General features: G+C 50.5%; 1 long non-coding RNA gene across 1 annotated transcript; it reads right to left on the bottom strand.

Moving 5' to 3' along the window:
• Positions 1–393: 393 nt before the first annotated feature.
• On the bottom strand, positions 394–2,863 carry LOC144380447 (uncharacterized). Its single transcript, XR_013444603.1, has 3 exons — positions 2,625–2,863; positions 1,312–1,441; positions 394–1,138 (listed from the first exon to the last, which is right to left on the bottom strand). It is a non-coding gene; the product is annotated as an uncharacterized LOC144380447 (long non-coding RNA).
• Positions 2,864–5,400: the final 2,537 nt, after the last annotated feature.

Genomic DNA, 5,400 nt, shown 5'->3' with positions numbered 1-5,400 from the left:
CTTACCTCCGGTTGCTGCTCCTAAGTGAGCAAATCCCTTCGCCTGAGACCTCTAACCACTAGGCAGGTCTGAGAGCCTATTCGTTCTCTGTCTGAACATGTGGCATTTATTACGGCGCACCTTGGATTAGGATTATTGTGCCCAGCTTCAGCCCTGGCCACGCCAGTCTCCGAGTTCCCTCAGGGCAGCTCGTTGCCACCCAACCCGAGTCACCCTTCCTGTGTCGGGTGCCCAGAGTTGGCCAATCAAAACCCAAGACGCCCAGTTAAGTTGGGATTTCTGATAAACAGCAAATCTTTGTTTAAGTATGACCCATGCGATATCTGGGACATACTTATAGAAAGCAATTATTCATTGTTCATCTGAAATTCGTATTTAATTGCGCGTCCTAGATTTTACCTGCAGCCCCCTTGGTGGCTGGTACCTGCTGCCCATAGCGGGTGATGGAGAAAACACTGTAATATTCTGTTTCACCAAAGTATTTGGGGCTCAAGACTACAGGCTGCCGCCGCGACATTTCTTCCTCTTGTGTCATTTTTGGAGGACGTTTTCGCCGTATCGAAAGCCTGCCTCGTGCGGGATGCAAATGAAACCCAGTCCCAGAGGGGGGAAAATGAGTTAGAAAGCAGTTAGAAAACAACCCCAGGGGATCCGAGACCCGCGCTTCATCTGCCGAGTCTTTTATTCTCGTTAATTCATAACAGTATCTTTTAAATCCTGGACTAGAATTCGAGAACAGTCGGCGTGTGAGTGTGACAGTCATTACTCCTAGGACACGCCCCGTCCGCCAGCCGGGCGCCCTCCGCGCGTTCTTGGTGCCACAGCGGCCTCCAGTGGTCACCCGGGGAACCGCACGCTGTCGGCACCACCCGGCGAGGGACCAGAGCCTGGCCCCTGGGCTGCGGAAGACACGGCGTCCCTTGGCCGCCCAGGGGCCCGGGCTGGGTGGAAGGATCTCCGCCCAAAGACACAAATCCAAGTGCGCCACGTGGAGACAAAGCTGTGCTCTGCCGCTGTGAAGCTCCGACCAGACCAGGGTTATATTTCATCTTGCATGCCAGTGTACCATTGCTGACCCAATTTCACAGATGTTCTCTTCAAACCGGACTGGGCTTTGTGAATAGTTTTAACTATCAAGCTGCGGTGATGGAAACGTCAAAAAAAAAAATCCTTTAAATAGATGAGAGGCGGCTGGGCTCAGAATTGATTCTTATTCTGCCAGTTGGTTACACTCAAATGGAGAGCTGGGGGATGTGGGCAAGGCAAAAGGAGTGGAATTAAGACCCCCCACTCGTACCCGTTGCTTCTTACCTCCAACTAGCAACAGTCTTGCTTCATTTCCGAGAAAGGGAGGCACTACTGATCGGTTATTGAAAACACACACGACTCCCATAACCTTGTTCATTTTCATATATGTAGCTCGGAGCGAGGGGTTCTCTGCCTTTGATTTGAAAGGAATACAAAGAATAAAGGGAAATGAAAAATATGACCACAGAGAGGCGGGCGCTTGATCCTTCCGCACACTCATACACACACACCTTGGTGCCTTCCAGGTACACACAAAGGCAATTTTTCACAGCTTTCAGCTGGCTCATTTGCACATCATTTCAGCTGAAATCTCCCTCCTCGGTGGGGACACCCACGGAGAGGAATGTTGCCCGGGGAAGCAGCCGTTGCTGGGGGGCCGTGGAAAACTGGACAGGGAGGTAACCACAGAGTAGACTTGGTAGGTTGGGTCTGAGGTCTGCTCCTCTAGGCTAGCTGCGAATTCTTGGCTGAGTGACTTCCCTCCTCTGGGCTTCAGCTCCCTTCCTGGAATGAGGAGCTGCATGGTTGGCCTCCCGACTCTGAGTCTGTAATTCTAGCTATGAGGCCTCTGGTCAAACTCTTAAAAAGAATTATTTTCATTCCTTCCTTCCTTCCTTCCTTCCTTCCTTCATTCATTCATCCATTCAGCAAACACATGAGTGCCTAAAATGTGCCACACACGGAGTTAGAGGCTCAGCATAGAGAAATTAATAAGGAATGCCCCCTTCTAGAATGAGGTCATTGCAAAGCAACAGAAGTATCAGAGGAGGGGTATAAACCCAGGTGCCAGATGCCTGCTGATGGCAGTGTAAATTCGTGCAACCTCTCTGGAGGCCAGTTAGGCCCCAGCTCCCAGATTGCCAAATGCACACACTACATGAATCGGGAGCCCCAGTCGCCTGACCGACTCTAGTTACCTAAAGCAGAAAATGGGTTTGTTTTTTTTTTAAAGCTATTGAGTCCCAGGGAACCCAAGGGAAGGCTGAAGGCTGCAGTCTTAGGCCCAGGTAGGGACACAGGTGAGCAGGCAGCCGCCATGACCACAGCTGAAATCACACTGTAAAAACTGGCGACACCAGGGCCATTACCGTGGAGCCTGGGCACAAAGCTGGAGTCGCCACAGTTTCCGCTTTACACACTCCGGGAGGAAGGCGTCTGCTTAGCTAGGTCAAGGTCACATGCCCACATTCGAGCCACAAGGGCGCCACAGGGAAAGCGGGCACCCAGCATCTTGGACCTCTACAGTAGCAGGTGGACTCTGCCTCCCCCGCAAAGTAATAGCACGGCCAATTTCCCATGCAGACGAAGACACTTACGATCCCGGTGGCCGAAATTGTGACAAGTGTCCTCTACACACACCTTTGACCCGGAATTTCCAGTGCTACAATTTCCACGTCTGCAGAGAAACGTTAATGCTTACACAAGGGCACACAGATGATTGCACAGCGGTGTTCTCTGCGGAGAAACGAAACTTGTAACGGCTGAAGAGTCGGCAGTAGAGGCTTCGGGGGGTTCTGGACAACAATGCTGCCATTATAAAGATTGTCCTCATTCATTCCCCAAATATTTGTTACGGATGTCTTCGGGAAGACAGGGTAGGAGTTGGGACAAGGAGTTGTGGCCAGTCGGCAGGGGCCAGACCCTGGAGGGACTACACACACAAAGGCCAGGTGAAAGTATTTTTCTGCTTGTCCTCATTTCAGTGGGGAGCCATTGAAATATTTGAGGGTGGGGGAGATGCAAACAGTGGGCAGTAATGCCATCAGATTTGCGTTTTTCCAAGATCATCTTTTCAAAGAACCCTGCGAACTGGAAGTGGTCGCATGTCCCAGTGAGAGGGGATGGGGACACAAAATGGTACCGGTAGAGATAGAGACCTGGACGGGTTCAGGATATACTCACAGGGGTAAAATCCACATGGTCTGCGGGTGGACGTCTACACCCCATGGCGCTGTGAAGGCCAAGGCTGGGCAAAGCAGCAGTCTCAGTCTTAACCTTGGTAGAAATATTCATGTTTACTAGCTGAAGGGGAAGAGGAAGGAAACTCTGTGGTTTCTGCTTTTGTCTTCCAGGAAACTGTCACATGCGCACAAGGAAAGGCTTCGGATTTGGGTGTCATAGAAAGTTGGAGTTGAGAAAGCCCTTAGAAATTATGCAGCATGAAAAACAGGTTGTAAAATAGAAAAACAAACAGGATGTAGAATAGGGTCCAATGGTTTAATATATTCTGCCTAGGAAGGGCTATGCCAAGTAACTGTGCTGGTGGATTATTGCCTTTGCTTTTGTACATTTTTCTAATTTTTCTGTGATGAATATGTAAAACACTTTTGCAATAATGGAGAATCCAATATAGTTTTTGAAAAGAAATTACCTAGTATAGAGAACTCCTCTTCTCTAGGGGGAGCAAACTGAGACGGGAGAGTCTCTCTGGACAGGGAGAAAGGAGAAATCCAACCATTACTAGAGAAGTATTTTGTTGTTGTTGTTTTAAATTCTTCATCTTGATTTGAAAGCTCCTTGCCCTCTTTAAAGATTTTCAAGGGGCGCCTCAGTGGCTCAGTCGGTTAAGTGTCAGACTCCTGGTTTCGGCTCAGGTCATGATCTCAGGGTCGTGGGATCGAGCCCCATGTCAGGCTCTGCACTCAATGCAGAGTCTGCTTGGGATTCTCTCTCTCCCTCTCCCTCTGCCCCTCCCCCTGCTCACTCACTATCGCGGGCACTCTGTCTCCCTCTGAAATGAATAAATAAAATTCTTAAAAAAAGATGTTCAAGTCTACATGCAAAGGGCCACTCACCTTGTGTAGTCAGCAAGTTATTTTAATAATTGAGTGTGTACTCTCCAAATCATAAACGTCTCAGGGACAGAAGGGGTCTTAGTAGTTAGTTCTCTGGCAAACGATTGCCTGTGTCAGGACCAGGGTTTCTGGACCTTGGCACTACGGCCACGTGGGGCCAGTCGGCTCTGTCGTGGGGGCTGCCCTGGGCGTGCCTGTTGTCATTTCTGGCCTCTCCCCTACTTGACTCCAGTAGCTGCCCCCTCTCAGTTATGACAACCCAAGATGAGCCCGGAAGTTGCCGAATGTGCCCTGAGGGCAGAATGGCCCCCCACCCCCACAGAGAACCACCAGCCCAGGCGAAGCTGACGTACCTTAGGTGACAGAGTTCTCCAGGTGTAGGACCAGGCTCTCCCCACCACGAGCTGCTGTCCAAAAGCGCATCCCTGCAGCATCCAGTGCTGGTTCTTCCCTGGGGGCCGTGAGAGCTTGTCCGATCTCTCTGGCCTAGGGTGGTTCTGCAGAGATTTCAAGACCATGCCATGCTCTGCCCCTCATGCCTCATCACCCTCCGCCCGACTCCCAAGTCTTCTTTCCTCCAAGTTGAACATTCCTCCTTCAACTGTTCCTCACCTGACATGTCGGGGCTCCCGTGGGTCCGAATTTCCACGACAGCTCCAGGTCCTCAGCTAAACGCAATTCCCGGATGGAGCCAGACATCGCTTTCACTGCTGGCACCTACACTGCATGAAGTCCCGCACTGAGCCACTGACCAAAATGTTGAAGGTTCGTTCGCACCCGTGACACTGCTCCCTTGGGTCATCCCTCCTTAGCACCTTGGTCCTGGGGCCCAGTTGTTAGGCCTACATTTATCCTTCTCAAACTGCACCAGTTCACAAGAAATGGGTACCCATGCTTGCCTCTGAGGACAGAGAGCTGGCCGGGCATGGGATGAAATAGAAAATGACTTGTTGTTAAACTGCGGACCAATAAACTTGGTGTATTGCCTCATCACAATGAATAAGTCAGCAAATAAATCCACTGGACATGCTTCACCTGCTTAGATTGACCCAATCCTCCCCGCCTGTCCTGACCCATTCGGAAGTTTATGACGTCTTCCAGTGTTCTCACTTTCTTCCCCAAATATGATAGGCATGCCTTCCCAATCTTCACTCAAAGCCATCGATAAGGAAAGGTGGAAATGACAAGCCAGGGTTTGTTAAAGCCCTTTTAAGTCAAAGGCACTAAGTGGGCGCTTTTCCAGTTGGCACCCCACGAACCCACCCTTTTCCCCTCAAGAAGACAAGTCAGCCTTCCT

This window comes from Halichoerus grypus, chromosome X (assembly GCF_964656455.1).
Source record: "Halichoerus grypus chromosome X, mHalGry1.hap1.1, whole genome shotgun sequence".
NCBI lineage: Eukaryota > Metazoa > Chordata > Mammalia > Carnivora > Phocidae > Halichoerus > Halichoerus grypus.
This window is presented reverse-complemented; position numbering and strand designations above follow the sequence as displayed.